The following is an 18,069-nucleotide window of genomic DNA, read 5'->3' as shown; positions in this document are numbered from 1 at the left end:
TTTTTTTTCACATTTCAACATTACTTTGATTCAGTGCATACATGAACATATTGAGACACCCCAATATATCTGAATCATACTAATGTCATACATTTATTAATGTTCATGTGATATGTGGCTAAAGCAACCTTAATACACTATTATTTCTATTAAAAGAACTCGGGAATAATCATGTATTTTCCTCCTTTCTTTTATTATTCTCAACCACATATGTGGCATAAGGATTAATCACCAAAATGCAAAAGTAATAAAAAAACAAAATTATGTAGTTTCCTTTCTTTGATGTCATCCAATAAAATTTTTACCAAAATACATATGTTCTACTTATCATGTTTTAATGATTTATTCAAGGATGATGATGGAAAAACCCATATTTCTACTCAGTGTCTTTTGTGTAACAATATAATGCCTTTGGTTACAAATGATGCAGTTTTTGTTTTTTTGTTTTTTTCCTGTTATAAGTCTAGACAAGTCCTAATTTGCTGAAGGATTCCTCAGGCAGCAAATATGTGCTTTGGTGTAGAAAGGTAAACAAAGCTTCCTGCCACCACTTCCCTCAATTTCCCACACTGTTGATAAGACCAATATCCCAAACAGAGTTTGTTAAGTCTGTGTTCCCATATGTGAATCCAGTTTCAATCAGGAGAGAGAAGCTGTGAGGAAGTTTGATTTGAGAAGTAGAAATATCTCCCTCCTGCTTTTTAACTGGCATCCTACGAGCATGTGTCCATCCTTTTCTTCCCATAATAACAAACTAGTTGGCATATAGGTATGCATCGCTTAAATTCCATGTTTCTCAGTGAACTAACTTTTAATTAAAACCAAAACCGATTGAAAATAGAGCTTTACTTGTAGGACCACATACAAAAAATTGGCGTAAGTTTTTCCATTTACTTTGCATTCTGATATATATAGAAATTTTAAAGATATTTGGTTGCTAATTTATAGATCTGGTTAAATATTGCACTAGCATTATTGTGTTATAGTAATCAGTATTTTACTGACAGTCCCTAAATCTTTCCATTTTAAAATACACCTTAAACCAAGATTTACTTATTTTTATATTATTATAAGTAGGATAGTTAAATATATTCCAGGTAAAAAACTAAATGCAGAAAGATTTTGATGCAATGAGGTTTTATATAAATGAAACAGCTACTTTGTAGTTTAGAACTTTGAGCACTAACATCAATAAAATTACAATTTAGGGAAATGTTTTGTATGTACTACACTTATTGTTAATCATTTTTATTTTCTCAATCGGTGAGAAAAATATTTATTTAAGTTATGAATGGAGGTTATCTATCATGATTTTTCACTTTTTATAATTTTTAATGATTATGATTAAAAAATTAGATTAATTAATTTAGGTCGTGTAAGCTCTGGTTCCTATGATACCCTATGTAAAGAATGCATTAATATTTTTTGCTGCATGTCTCCACTCAGAACTCAGGGAATACAGTTAAAGAGAAGGCAGGAAGAATGTAACAAGCAGAGAGGATGGAGGACAACAAGAAAACAAAGCCTTCTAAATAAACATGGTCAAAGCTCATATGAACTCACAGACACTGATGTAGCACATACAGGGCCTACAACAGTCTGTCCCATGTCATCTGCATGTACGATATGCCTTCCAGTTTAGTATGTTTAAGGGATGCTGAATGTGTGTGAGAACTACTGGATCTCTGACTCTTCTGCCTCCTCTTGGGCTCTTCTCCTTCTGTTTGTCTGTCTTGCCGACTTTAATGTGACAGTTTTTGTTTCATCTTATTATATTTTATTTTGTTACGGTGTTTCAAAAATGAGTGAATGAAAGAAATTTACACCAGCTGGAGGAGAGAAAATCACTTTTCTCCAGTGGAATGACCCTGGGAATGGCACCCATTCCAGAGAAGATCTCATGTTCAGGAGCAGTTGACCAACAAATGGTGGGACTCCACAGTTGTGTGTGTGTGTGTGTGTGTGTGTGTGTGTGTGTGTGTGTGTGTGTGTGTGTGAGCACTTTTATTTGGTTACAGTTTGTGGTGTTTTGGGAAGGAAGGGTTTTGGTTCTCTTTTAAGGTGATACTGTATTTTGTTTTCCAGGTTTGAGACATTTTGTTGTTGCAATATGTTTTAAGTTTGCTTTTAGAGAAAGCACTTAAAGTTAGGGGCATAGAGACAAAAAGATAAAAAAAGGTTTGCTCTACTGTTTTTAATATATCCTCTTACTAAACAATCCTGCTTCACAATACTTAGACTGTCAGCTAAAGGATAAACATGAGGTTTTAATGAGAACCGGTTCATTCAAGCATTTTCCTAGGAAATGTCTTCATGACTGGGTGCACAGGTAGGTTAAAACAAGAGTGAGAAAAGCAGCGCACACAGAACAAACCAGCAACAACAACAATAAAGAGCCCAATGTAGTCTTTGTATTTTCAGTACGCCTCTGTGTTACAATTAACAGTATTGATGACACGTTCAAAGCCAATTTCTAAATAAGAGGAATTAAATATTAATAGCAATGTTCCTGGCTTTTTATAACATCTGAACTTTGTTTACAAGAAAACATTCATTTATAAGGAGAAAATTTTATAGCAACATGGTTTGGTTTATAGCATTAGCTTTCATCTGTAAGATACTAATATGTAAGTAATATCAAATGTAATGCTATGTTTCTGTTCTTTTCTGTAGCTAAGAGGATAATTCAACAACTCTTATCTGTTAATGATAAGCATGATTTTTGGCTGCTTAATGAATTATGTATCTCCATTGAGAATGGAATACATTTCCCTTTAGTAGGATTAATATTACACTGCCTTCTCTCAGCAAAACATACAAAGGGAAACTAAGTTTATATATCCGCACCATTGTACCCCAACCTACATTGTTAACTAGAAGACATGCTTGTCTGTATTACTTTTTTTATTTCTCTCACTTTTTCTTCTTCTTTCTATACCTTTGAAAAACATATTCAACTACTTGAAATATTAAATTAATATTTGGCATAAGAATAATATTTGATATAATTTCTATAAGTTAACTCATGTAGTTTTTGCCAAGATGTCAGTTTTAAAATAGTTGTCAACTGTCCATCTGTGTAGAAATAAAGGTAAAAGTAAACACCTAAAATAATTGGCAGTAGCTGCAGGAATAAATATTGTGTTATTACTCATGGGAATACCCAACCTAGACAGTTCTGTAATTCGCCTGTACATGTTTCTGTTTCTATAATGCTTGCTGCTGGATTGCCAGAAATAACTACCAGTTGGTCTTTTTTTATTGAAACACTATCCATATCAACCAGTCACCCTCCTTACACAGATACTGGTTTAAACAGAAAGCCCACTCCGTCAATGTCCACCACATGTTCAAAATTTAAGTATTTTTCAACTGTTTCAAATAAATAAAATTCTAATTTTAGTTATTTCTTATGTTTTACTTTACAGAACTTTTTTTTTCAGATTTTCAAAGCATCAAATGACACTCTTATTAGTCTTACTTTTAGTTATCTATGTGCATAGTTCATCTCATGGAGAACATATTAAAATTCATGGAAACAATAGAAAATTGTGGTCTTGAGTTTAGAGATTGCAGTCTTCATCAAATTGACAGTGAAGTTATATGATTATGAGTGTGGAACAAGATATATTTGTAGTTTATCACACTCCAGCAACAATTAGCAATATGATCATTTCAATGTACCATTAAGATTTGGCAAATTAAAGATAAAACATATATCATGAGTAGTATATACGTTTAATTTTAATATTGACTTAATTTCAAAATTTATACATGCATACAAATATATATTAATGTAATCATCATAGATCAGATTTTTTTACCTGAAGTTTCATTGTTCTGACATTGTTTATAGTTTTAATAGTTTTAGCTCGGCTTATTAGAAACAACTATGATATACACATACTTTTATATATCCATAAACATAAGATATAGATATGTATACATAATGTAGCAATTCAGACATTTGAGTGACCATCAAAATCTATCCATGTAAGAACTAGTTAGTAAATACCAAGTGTCCTTGAATTATCCAGAACATGGAAGAGGAGGCAAAATAAAATCCCACCTATATACTAAAGACTGTCTGAATTTGATTTTTAATCATACATCTACTCATTCTAATGATAACATATTTAAAGTGACAAGGTGGTTGGATTTAAATTCCTGTTAACAACATCAAAAAATTCTTAACTGACGTTTGAAAGAAGTTCTTTTTCCTATACTTAGTTATATAGAAGCAAAAAATCTTAGGTTTGTCAAGTTATACTAGGAGCTTTCACTTTTAAACAATATAACTATCCCCCATAATTTATACAGATATCATAAGTAGACTAAATTTTTTACTAAGCTTTGAAGGAATACAATTTCAAAAGGGCAATTGATTAGAATTTTTAAAGATATTCACGTCACCATATAAAAACTGCCGACCATTCTGATTACTTTATTTCGTATTTGGTAATTAATGTTTTTAAAATGACCAGAAATTTAGTTATTAATTGGTACTCCTAGTTGTCCTGTCATGACATATAAACATAACTATATACATAAGTATAATTAACAACATGAATTATTCAATAATACAGAAATATGGCCCCTTTTAAATTACAAATTACATATATGCGTGTTTTTTAAATGTACATGTGTTGATATGAAAATGACTCTGCTGTTTGGTTGACATTTAATCCCACACTGATCAGTTTGAGGACATTAGTAGGCTATCAAATTTGTGGAAGACTAGGAATTAAATGTTGATTTGGATATGACTACATTTAGGTTATTTTCCCTTGTAATAACATGGGTGAGTAGTCCTAATTTTAATTTCAGTAGTTACTGCTAATGCTAGATAGCCTAGGGTCCTAGAGTAAAACCTAATACTAAAGCTCTAATACAAAAAACACACAAACAACAACAACAAAAATGTAACAATAAAATACTTCTAATGACATTCTCCTCTACGCACAGATCAGTGCTTTATTCAGCCATCATCAGAGAGGCCGGCTCCTGAAGCAGATGTAGACAAATACAGAGACCCACAACCAGACATTATGCAGAGAGTGAGAGACTTTGAGACACTCATTAAATGGGATGTCTCCATGAAAGCCCTCCTTCTCAGGGACCAGGGAACTCTGCAGAAGAGGCAGAAAAGGTGTAACCACAAAAGGGAATGAAGGACATCAAGAAAACGTGGCCCACCACATTAACATGATTAATCCACATATAAACTCACAAGAATGGATAGGACCTGCCCGGGTCTGTCCCAGGACATCTGCATATGTACTGTTGTTTCCAGTTTAGTGCTTTTATAAGATTCCTGAGTATGCAAACACAGTAGGTCTGTTTTTTGTGTCTCCTCTTAGGCTCTTTTCCTTCATTGTATGTATTTTGTCCAACTCCAATGTGTTAGTATTTGTTTTATCTTACATATCTTTATTTTATTTTTAACCTCAAGAAGCCTGTTTATTTATTTATTTATTTCATTGTAGTGGTGTCTGTTTTAACGGATTATCTTTTGTTGGAACCAGGTAATAATAATTCAAAATTTATGGTCTGAAACTGCCATCTCTTTTGAAAATATAAGAAATGTGTGTGTTTGCATGTATGTGTATATGTATACACATATCATGGGTATGTATAATGACAAGATAATTTGTCTGTTTCTGTAGCATACATAGCTGTGCTGTAGGAATTAGTGAACCCTTAGATAGTATTTCCTATTGGTTCTTCCTATTAAAAGTTGTTGAGATACTTGAAGAAGTGGTTGTTAATTTGTGTGAATCAGATTAATATGATGAATGAGAAAAACTGTGTAGTCAAACTCATTCAACTTTTGAAAAAAAATGATTGAAATGTGAAGTTCTACATCATCATGGAAAGAAAGTGGGCCCTTCCTATTGAGCAGTTCTGGCTGTGGGAGCAAACTTTTTTTTTTTTTTTTTTTTTTTGGTTTTTCGAGACAGGGTTTCTCTGTGTAGCTTTGCGCCTTTCCTGGGACTCACTTGGTAGTCCAGGCTGACCTCGAACTCGCAGAGATCCTCTTGGCTCTGCCTCCCGAGTGCTGGGATTAAAGGCCTGCGCTAGGAGCATACTTCTTAAACACCGTGATATTGCTGGGATTCAGAAAGCTGCAGTAGATCACAACTGTGGTCCAAGGAATGATGTTTTTAGTGTCAGTTTAACGTTGTGAATTGCTTTGGAGCTTTTTCAAGGACCAACCACTGAGCTTACAGTTAAGGTTTGTTACATAAAATCTACATTTTGTTCCAGGTTGCTGGTCAATGAAGAAACAATTTGTCCTTGTGTAGACCCAGATGGGGCATTGGTTCAGAGCAATTTTTTCTTTTAATTCTCAGTCATGTTCTGAGGTACCCAGTTACAGAGCTTTTTAGCCTTGCCAATTCATTTCAAATGCCTGATTGTCTTTGAATGTTTTTTGTTGAGTTCTTTGACAAATTAACAAGAAGATGTAAGAGGATCAGTTTCAATGATTGCCACCATATCACCATTGTCAATTTCTGAGGGCTGACCATTATGATCCTCATCTTCAAGGCTCTGGTCTCTTTTGCAAAACTTCCTGAATCACCACTGTACTGTGAGTTCATTAATAATTTTTGATTCAAATGTGTGGTTGATGTTTAGAGTTGTCACTGCTGATTTTTTGTGTATTTTGAAATTAAATAAAAAATAAATTCAGTTTTGCTTTTTATCTCACATGATTTCCATTGTAGAAAATCAACACCAAGTAGTAAGCTATTAGAATAATAATATAAAGTGAGAAATGCACATTGACTTTATCACATAAACATATTTATTAAGAAGAGACCATGCATTTGAAGCAAAGTGGGGAGTGTTATAGTGGAAGATTTGGGGGGAAGAAATGGAAAGGGAAAATGTAATTAAATTATGTTATAATCTCAGAAATAAAGTATATAAGTAATACATTCCAGTAAAAAATGACAAAACTTAACAATGCAAAAACTGCAGCTACTTTATTTAATCTAAATTATGTAGATGGGGTATTGTTACATAAAATCTAGGTTGCACAATATCCTTTGATAATTATATTTAGTAATAATGGTATATTTTGAAATGCTAAAAACATGGATTTTTAATTCTTCCATTCAGCTCAAAGTAGATGATTTAATTTAATGAATATGTAAGTTACATTGATTTGATTTTTACACACATGTTAAAATACCATACTGTATTCTGTAGACATGCAAATTATATTATCATTCTAAGAAATTATTGTTAAATTTTCACTATTAAAGATTCTGAAACTTCAGAATGAAATGCATTTGTAAACATTTCATTGAGTCCATAACAATGAATGTAGTCAATTTTTATATTAAAAAATCAGTAACTTAGCCAATGTTTTTTATCCTATAATTGCTTTATTCATATCTCAGACCATCAGGGCTACATCTAGGTGACAATATCTGTCATTTTGCATGGATAATAACTTTTATTTTTTCCTAAAGGTAGAAATTTTAAAAATAGCAGAATGTTAACACATGCAGATAGTCTTGGAAAAATAGTTAAATTTAGGACCTTGATGCTATAAAAAGACCAGGCAAGCATCTATGTCTACTGTAAAAAAGAATACCTTTAAGATAAAAAAAAAACATAACATCCTTGGGCAAATTTTATTGAGTTTATTTATTCCCTATGATTATTTGAATGTTTATTTTAATGATCATATTAATTTATTCCTACTCAAAATGTTCAAAATATTCAATCAGCTTTTAAATCTAAAATAAATTACATGACTTTATTTTTCTGGATTTGAATTACATGTGATAAAATAAATGCATAATACTATCTAGGAGAACACAAAGGTATAATTCTCTTTTTGAGTTTATAATTTAATTACACTATTTCTCCCATTCTTTTTCTTCCTGCAAACTTCTCATATATCCTTTCCCATTCTCTTTCAAACTCATGGCCTCTTACTGTTACATATATATGTACACTTACATATGTTCCTAAGTATAACCTGTTTAGTACATGTAATACTACCTGTCTGTATGTTTTCCTGACTTACTATTTTGCACTGGACAATTCAGTTGTTCTCTTTCTTGGGGAAGGCTAACTCTCCCACACTGGTTTTCTCAGTCACCAATAGTTCTTTGTGTAGGGCTGAGGTCTTGGGGGCACTTCTCCATCCAGTTTTAAGTGTTGCTCTATGGGCGTAGCTTCCGACATTTCTAAGACAAAAATCACAGTGAACTCCTGATCCTCTGGCTCTTACAGTCTTTCTGTCTCCCTCTTTGGCAATGTTCCCTGAGCCTTAAGTTCGGGAGTGCTTCGTGGACATATCCACTGGGACTGGGTTCCACTGCTCTGCAGTTTGATTGGTTGTGGTTTTCTGGGGTAGTTTCTGTGTGTTGAAAAGAGAAGTTACTTTCGGAGGGGAGAATACTGCACTTTTCTGTGTATGTAGGGATAAATGGTTACAGATTGTCCCTTGGGGTTAAACTGGTTTCATAAACTAGTGATTGTAGACACTCCTCAAGTAATCATAACTTCGTTAGCACTGAATAGTTAGCTTTTCCTTACAATAAAGAGAACTTCATTTCTGCCCATTTGTTACAGTATTTCAAGGTCATCTAATCAGCATGACTGAGAATCGGTTTAAGTTTCCAGTCTGTCATGGTGTCTGATTAAAATGGATTCCGTGGTTCACAGATGATCCTCAGCTGTCCATTGGTCTTCACCAGGCCTCACCCGAGTTCTATCATTTGAGTCAAATGCTCAGCCAGTTGTGTTCCAGAAGCGGGTGTCTCTACCAGTCCCCAGTGTGTCCAGTGCAAGGTCTAGATGTCAGAAGCGTTCACACTGCTGCACTGCAGATAGCTTAGCTACTTCACAGAGCTCCACCTCAAGGGTCCCTATCAGCCTAGGGAACAGAAGCCAACGGCAAACAAGCTTGCTTTTTGGACTTGCTACCAAATAATGGAATAGAGAATTGGATTTTATGTTCAACTCTCTGTAAAGAAATCCGTGTTTAAAATTTATAATATTGTTTTCTATTACCCTTTCCCTTTTAAAAAAAAATTCATCAGTATTCTTTACAGGTCTCATAAACTCAGCAAGACAGCAAGCTAATCCCATCAGCTTCAACTTTTTCTTTCCCTGGTCATTCTACTTCGGGGGGGGGGGGGGGGGGGAGGACAAAAGAAAAAAAAAACCCTTTGGCATTATAGGAGTGCTTTTTTTTCCCTCTTTTCTCTTGAAGTATTATTATAGTTTGCAGTTCATATCATTACTATGTCTCTCAACACTAGACACCACACAAAAAGAAAACAGGTTCAGTAACATGAAAGGGCCAGAGGATAAATTACTTAAAAGAACCTTCTGAGAAACAAAAGCTAAAAGGCAGGAAGAAATTCAATTCTATTGTCCACACATACCAGGAAGAAAATAATTTAGTTTCCCGAAACCTTAAAGGGAAAGCTAGATAATAAAGATGGAAGAAAAATGTCTACTTGGATCCCTAACAGAAAAGTATCCTAAAATTATTTTCCGAATTCCAAACAGATATTTATATATCAAGAGTTTCATGTATTTGGAATTTGAAAAAATAGTCTATTGGCTGTTAAATCAAGAAATTGTGACATCAGAAATTAAATATATTATGGCAATGACATGTGTACTTTTTTTTGGAGAATTTCCTGCTCTATTTCCCAAAGAGAAATATTCTATGAATTACTTTCCTTTCAGAGGAAAGGTGACATTTGGGAGACAAGTTATTTTTTAAAAACTATTCATTTACACTCTGATAATCCATAATCTGAAAATCTCTATACAGAGAGTATGCTCTTGCATGCATCCTAATTGGTCTTATAATAAAAACCCAAAACCAGATATTGGGATAAATGCTGAAAGATCAGAGAGACAAAGGAACAAGACACTAGAGAAACTTCTCACCAATACCTAAACCTCAGGCTGAAAGGGAGGCAAGGTCCAGTCTCCATGAATCCTGTGATTGAATGCCACTGAATCCTGAGGTGAAAGGACTGAGTTCCTGTCTCCTCCCACCTTATATTCCTTTCCCTATCCAGCCATATCACTTCCTGCCTCAACCTTCCAAGTGCTGGGATTAATGGTGTGTGTGTTTCCCAAATACTGGGAGGAAAGGCAGGAGATCCCAATTTTTGGGATTAAAGGTGTGTGCCACCACTGCCTGGCTTCTATGTTTAATCTAGTGGCTGGCTCTGACCTCTGATGTTCAGGCAAATTTTATTGATTAGAGTACAAACAAAAGATCACCATAGTTGCTTTAAAATAATACAGAGATATTGGGCCCTGATTCAATCCTCAATTAAAATAAAAATAATAATGATAGACTTACAAGCATCAAGTAAGTAGAAAATGAAATATGCTTGCTATCATGAGAGTAGTGTCACTACTAAATTATCACAATAAAATTATATTTCATATGAAAATACTAAGATGAATATATGATGTTAATATATTAAAAGTCAATTTGCTGCAGTATTGTAGGACTTACCCAGCATTTGTAAAGCTGTAAAACAAAACAAAAGAACCACCAAAAAATCCACAACTATAATCTTATCTTTAACAGTGAATGCTGAAATTATATTTTTTCTGAGTGAAAATTAATGTGTAGATAAATCTTTGCAGAGCTGCATTTTAGAAAGTATAATATCATCTTAAATAATCATTAATTTATTTCAAAATGGAAAATAACATAATTTTGAAACATTATCGCTATTGATTCAACTCACCATATGCTCATGTAATAATCAATAAGCCTGAGGCAACATTGGAGAATATCAATTTTATTTCACTTTTTTTGTGTGTGTTACTTCGTGAAAAGTCAGGCTCAAGTTAAGTGTCCTTGAGGAGACAGCTTGACAAAGGCATTATGTTCCACTCATTTGTCCCTATGTGTCATGTTCAAAGATTGACTTAGCCAAGGTCTTTTATTTCTCTTTTTCTTCTATTGTCTATTATCTAAAAGTAATCCGAACTTTCTCCTCTACAATGTTAACTATATTATGCTATTTTTTTTCTTCCGTACATTATCACTAAAACCATCTTGGGAAGGTATAGAACGTCAGATTATGCTGTGGTACTTGTGAGTGTCACAGGAGGCAGGGGAACATCTGCTCAGTGAGCTAAAAATGAAACTCAGGTCAGCATGACTTTAGTCTGTGATGGGTCAAAAACTTCCAGAATATGACCAGTGTGGGGGAGGGGGCAAAACAGCTTGTCCACACAACTGCCATGACAGGCTTAGAAGTCCAGACACACATCAGGATCCAGGTGAAGCCTGGAGCTGACCCCACCCAGGGAGGGACTGCATCTAAGGGGAAATACCTGACATTCCAAAGATTCCCTATACCCTAGGCTAATGTCATCCAATCAGGTCCTGAACCCTGAGAATTTTCTCACCCCAACCTCTGCTATGATTAAAAACCCCACCCTTCCTGGGCTTAGAGCTCTCTGTTCTCACCACTGCCTGCGTCAGAGAGTCCAAGCCCTGAGCTTGAAATAAAGGCTCTTTGCTTTAACATATGGGATTCGGTCTCCCTGGTGGTCTTTTGGCGGTCTCCAAGATCTGGGCATAACAACCAAATGTTTTAATTTTATACACACTTAAAAATATAATAGAAGTTGAAAAGATTTTACATGTGACAATATCACAAAAAATTCTTTAGGTATTCCTACCTCGAAACTCCCTTGCAAGCTACATCTCTTTAGTGAAGCACCTGTGTTCCGAATGAATGTGTCTTCATTGACAGAGGACTGTGTTCAAGATAGGGAGGAAAGCTTCGGGAGGAAAGATTTGTAATGAGATTGTAGGAGATTGATAGTACCTCCATGCGTGCAATAAAGGGTGAGGATAGGTATCACTTTGCCTCGATATTTCTCATGCTTCGAAGAAGCCGTAGAGTTCCTTAGCACAAGGTATGGTGTTTGTATCAGTGCAGTCCAAAGAGACTGCTCTGATCTTTATTCTGTCATGGCTTTGGGAGTTCTGCTGCCTATAATCTTGCTTCTAGGCTAGAACTCCCTGAATAGTTGACCTTCTCCACAATAATGATTCCTGACTTTGCCTTACACAATGAGTGTCTCAGGGCAAGAGCTTTAGTTCTTGCTGGAAGCTGAAGCATGGTAATGCAGAACCAAGAGTCCCCACAGCCACAATGCTTAACCCCTTAACTTCCTGTGAAATCAGTAGACAGCAGAGGCCAAGTCTATGCTCTCAACCTCAGGAAAGCTGACTAAATTATTGAAGTCCACATGGGGTAGATGAATTCTAATTTTATTATAGACTTCACTGTACTGGATATTTCAAAGCTCAATGATTGAATAATGTAATACTAGTACCACAAAAAAGTAGCACAGTAATCTGAATTATATTGATGGCACAGACAATTGTACTAATTATCTTTATGTGTCTTAAATAAGCTGTGGGTTGTGAATAAACAATAGGTCACTGAGTGTGTAAAAATTTTATAGCTCCTATCCTTTGATTTAAAAAGAATCTGAGGGAGTTTTTAAGCCCATTTAAACAAAAAAATAATTCCCTCTGAAATGGGTTTCTTTTTACTCAAACCAGGGTAGCTCTTGGATCCTTCCTAGTTACCTAAGGGTAATCTGAATTATACATACTCTTCTTTGTAGTGAGAAACATTTTAAATAATGGTTAAGATAGAAAACTCCCCAGATTTAAAGATTTTGTCTTTCTCTCTAACCTTCTCCAGCTGGTTACACTATACATGAACAGGACCTTTTTCAAAGCTCATGGAGGGTGAGCATACTCCGAACAAGTCTCTACTATAATGGATTCTGTAGAGAAGACCTTGTTTCATGTCCACCTATCATGTGATGCTCCAGTACCTCAGGTCAAATTTCTTACACAAGTTACTTTTGATAAATGTTAAAATACTGTTTTTCATCCATTGTAAAATGTAGAAATTGTATGCACATATTTTTGTGTGACAATGATATACATATTGCATTCTTAATACTCATTTAGGTGATAGTTTTCTTTAATGTATATGCAGCTAAGAGCATAACCAATTTGATGTAATTAATAGAAGAATTAAAGAAGTAGAATGAATAAGAACTGAAGGAAAATATTAATTATAAAAATATCTAAATGATTAGGTCAAGAAACCAGCTAAAATTGGTAAAGAAGAAAATGATAAACATCATAAAGTTAAGATTCTGCGAGCTAAGAGTCATCAAAATAGTTTTGATGAATGTGAATCAAGAAATAGTTTTTAGAATGGTGTGTTTTTCATGTGTAGAGATTTCAAACAAAATTCAATGATCATTCAAGACAGTCAATTTCAGGAACATATCATGGCTAGTGACAGTCACTTTTTGAAATAATGACTAGTCTGATCAACCTTGAAATTGCTATAGTTAAATATCTGGAGTCGATAAACCATTGACAAAGTTATTTTTAACATTCATTTTAAAAAAATAAAACCACAGAAATGTGTATCTATGCTAGAGAATCAAGTGACTTTAGTCATTTTAACAGGCATCATACCCCAAAAATCCAGTCATTTAAATGGCAGTAGCGCTCTAAGGTTGATAAATAAAACATATTTAATATATTTGAATTTATTAATGTTAAATAATGCATTGAAAACATTAGTAACGCATTAATACAAGTTATGGAACTTGTGAGCAATACAAATCTGGCAGCTTAGTTTTAAAAACTGTGATCCAGAAAATTTCTCTGGATTAGAATAGTGCATAAAATTTAACAAGGCATATATTTCAAAAGAAAGAGGGCTTTCCACATTGAATTTCTAAAAGATTAACTAGATAATTACAGTACAGGGAAAGAACTAATTTAACAGCGTTTCCTTTGAAAAGTTCTAAAGGTACCAGGCTGTAATTGACTTCAAGCCCAGCATGAGCCATCAGCGTGACACAGATGCCAGAGGAAGAAAAGAATCTAAAGTGATTGTAGCTCCAGTAATAAAAGAGTAACAGTCAGAACTGGAAAGCCATGTACTTCTTAGCACGGTCTCATCGCACCAAGGCTTGATCACTCCAGAAAGCTCAAGGCATCAAGTTTTCATTTAAAATCTGCCAATTCTAAAATAAAACTTAATTCACTGGGAACTTTGATATGTATGCCAATTCAAACAATAGCTCTGTTGGAGAAAGATCTTAGTCGAATCTTTTAATTGCTTATCTACGTGATTCAGACTAACTTATAAAAAGAATGTTGAAATTATGTGATCCGTACACACACAGTCACAAATGCACGCACTTTATTTTCTGTAGGAGGGAGCATATTGCTTACATCACACTGTGAGTTGGTTGTCTTTAGAAATATCTATAAATCACTATATTAGTATTAGGCTCTATTCTGGAGTCAATATCACCTGGGAAAATATGTTTTGTTTTATGTAGACTTTACTAGCACCTGTGCTCAATGTATTAGGAAGCTGTCCTGTAGATACTTGATTGTACTTAGCTCTTCAATTTAGGTAACTATTCCTTTGAGAATATTGCCAAGAATGGTATATCTGGATCGTATGGTAATATATTTCTAGCTTTTTTAGTAACCTCCACACTGATTTCCATAATGACTGTACCATGTTGCACTCCCACCAGCAGTGAGTAAATGTTCTCCTTCCCTCACATGCGTGCAAGAATTTGTCATCATTTTAAAAAATAATATTAACAGTTTTGACTTGAGTAGATAAAATCTCAAAGTAGTTTCAATTTACAGTTATCTGATGACTTAGGGTGCTAAATATTTTGCAATTACTCTCATAGTCAATTGTATTTCTTCTTTTGAGAACTTTCTGTTCAGTTTCATGCCCAAATTTTCAAGTTTTTTTTCTTTTCTTGATGTTTAGTATTTTTTGTTCTTTGCGCATTTTAGACACTAACACTTCATCAGATGCAGAGAAGGTAAGGACTTTTTCATTCGGTAGGCTGTTGCCTCACGAAATGATAGTGTCTCTTGTTGTTGTACAGAGTTTTGTAGTTTCATGAGGTCTCATTTGTTAAAAATTCTTAATGCAGGTACTATTGTTTAGGAAAACCTTTCCTGTGCCAAGATATTCCAGTGTATTGTAAATATTATAATATTTATATACAAAAAGTATATTCAATATTATTATTAATATATTTATAAAAAATATGGTAGCCATAAGAGTTTGGACTTGTGTGTGGATTCTTTATTCTATTTTATTGATGAATCTGCCTGTTTTCATGCTAGTATCCTGCTGTTTTTATTACTGTAACTATGTTGGAATGCTAAAAAAATCATTGTATTATCATTTTAAAATAGTTACATACACATATATAGAAAGAGTTTACATGAGTTACACTACAATGGGGCAAGGGGATGCTCTCCCAGATACCATAGGCTATTAGCAAAACAAACAAAAATGTAGCACCCGATATGGGCCTCTTCTCTTCATATGGATTCTTAGCAAGATCTCATAGACCACCACCACCATTATAGGATACTGTCATTGATTTGGTAACCCTTCAGAACTTAAGGTAAAGACCCTAATTACTAAAGATACCACATACCTGATAGATACATAGTACAGATTTACATATATTTGGTACCAACCAGAAAGCTTCATCTATGGTGGCTAGCTTCCATTCAATGACCACTACTACAGAAAATAATCAAGAGTTGGTACACAGCTATAAATGTGTGAGCTACAGTAACAGCTCACCTGTCAACAAGAACTGATTGGTACAATAGTACCATGACTATTATGGAAGTAACCAATCACTTTTTGATTGAATTTAAGACCTACTCTATAGCCTAATACATTGTTATAGTAAATGGACTGAGTAATACACTGCTTTCTAACTTCTTGTGTTTATACCATTGATTAATATATAACTTAACTGCCATTAGAGGAGTTTCTTTCTTTCTTTCTTTCTTTCTTTCTTTCTTTCTTTCTTTCTTTCTTTCTTTCTTTCTTTCTTTCTTTCTTTCTTGCATTTGAAGACAATTACTACAGAGACTCACAACTGGTCAATGTGCAGAGAGGAGGCTTTGTAATGCTCAGCGCTAATCAGGACATCTGTATCATGCCCTTCCCATGCCAGGAACAGAGACCTTCCCAGAAGAGGAGGTAGAAAAATTGTAAGAGCCAGAGGCACCTAATACCTTTAACAAAACAGAGTTTCCCTGATATGACTGTGCCATTGCACAAATAAAGTCACTGTGGCTGTGACTGCATGCATGAGTCCTACACAAGAGGAAGCCAGCCAAACATCACAACATGGATTGAAGAAAGGCTAATGACATTCCTCCACTAGCTACATAGCTATTTGCAATTGGTGTCTGCTGAGGAAAGGAGAGTTCATTTTTTGTACCTTTGATTGTTTAGTTTTCAGGGGTGTTATCCCTGGGAGGCTTCTCATGTCCCAGTAGATAGTCCCACAGTCATATTTATACAAGCAGCACTAAATGGGCTCAGTAATTTTAAAAACAGAGCACATAAAGTTGAGATTAAAAAGTGGCCAATGGGGTAAGAGAATTGGAGAGGAAGGAGCAAACAGAAATGGGTTTACTAATAACCAATAAATGTAAGTATGTGTATAAGTATGTATGAAATTCTCAAATAATAAAAAATCATCTTAGTAAATATTTGTGGATGAATGACAAGGCACATAACTAATTTCAACTAGAGCAAAGGACATTGGAGGAAAGATTTTTACATATGGAATTTACTAGATTTTGAAAATATATTATTTGCAAAGTGTACCACTTAACATCCTACCCCATGGGCTAAATTATCTAGGTTTAAATTCAAAAAGTCTGAATGAAAGACTATCCTTTTAATGTACTAAAGAACAAAGCTGTTTTCCATAACCACATAAGTTTGGCTTACACAATGCTCTATAATTAAAATTTCTCTTGGAAAACTTTAATTTAATGTCTTTCTTCCAAGATTTTAATATAAGATAGTTGAACACTGAGATTATTAATTGCAGTTGTCCACTTGATTGAGCCTAGAATCGCTTATGAATGACTATCTTGATTACGTTAAATGAGATGGGATGATCTTGCCTATTATGATTACCAGTCCACTGATTGGGATGCTTGAGAAAGTGATCTAAGCACACACAGTCAACATTCTCTCCTAGACCATGTATGCTACATAAAAAGCTGCTTCTATATCTTCTTCCTGTGACTTCCATGACATATGCTAGAAATATTAGCCAAAATAAATGATTTCTCCATTGAGTTGTTTTTATCAAGGAATTTTATAACAGCAAAAGGAAAAGTAACTAAAACCAACAGACCATAAAAGAAAGGTATGCACATCGACATGCACATGCATAATCACATCTATGTACAAACACATGAAGAATGTAAATCATCCCTACTTATGGCATAAGTTTAAATCCTAATGAATTTAAGAAACGTATATATGATAGCTACAAGAAATGGGGAATTTCTTTTTCTAGTCATGTTTATTTGGTATTCTGTATGCCTCTTACACATAGATGGGCACCTCTTTCCTTAGATTAGACTGTGAAGCACTGTTTTCTGGACATGACAGGACTTCTCTACCCATGAACTCACAGTAGCTGTGAATGCGTGTACAGGACTTTCACAAACTCAAGCCACCCCAAATCATGAATGGAGGGCTCGAAAGTCCCACCCCTAAATGAGGAGCTACTGGTGACTGATAGCTGTGGGGGAGTGAGAGTTTCATAGTGCAGCAGCAATAGGTACTCTATACCTGTGCACAGTCAACAGCTCTAAATAGACACAGTGGTTTTTAAAAAGGGAGCACATGAAATTTGCAGAGGAAGGGGATGGAGTTGGCAAGAAGGGAATAGATTTACTCAAAGCATGTATGAATTTCCCTAAACCCCCCCAAAAAAATAAAATGGTAAATTTTGAAAATCATGTTGGTATTATTTTCAAGGTATTTATACTAAGGTTTTAATTTTTAAAAGTAGCAAATGAAAATAGATGTCCTGGTAAGATGACTCAGTGGTTATGATCATTGCTGCTCTTGCAGAGGACTGTTCCTATACCCACTGTGACTAATATGGTCCCTGAGAGAGAATTTACAT

This window comes from Peromyscus eremicus, chromosome 11 (assembly GCF_949786415.1).
Source record: "Peromyscus eremicus chromosome 11, PerEre_H2_v1, whole genome shotgun sequence".
In the NCBI taxonomy this organism is placed as follows: Eukaryota; Metazoa; Chordata; class Mammalia; order Rodentia; family Cricetidae; genus Peromyscus; species Peromyscus eremicus.
This window is presented reverse-complemented; position numbering follows the sequence as displayed.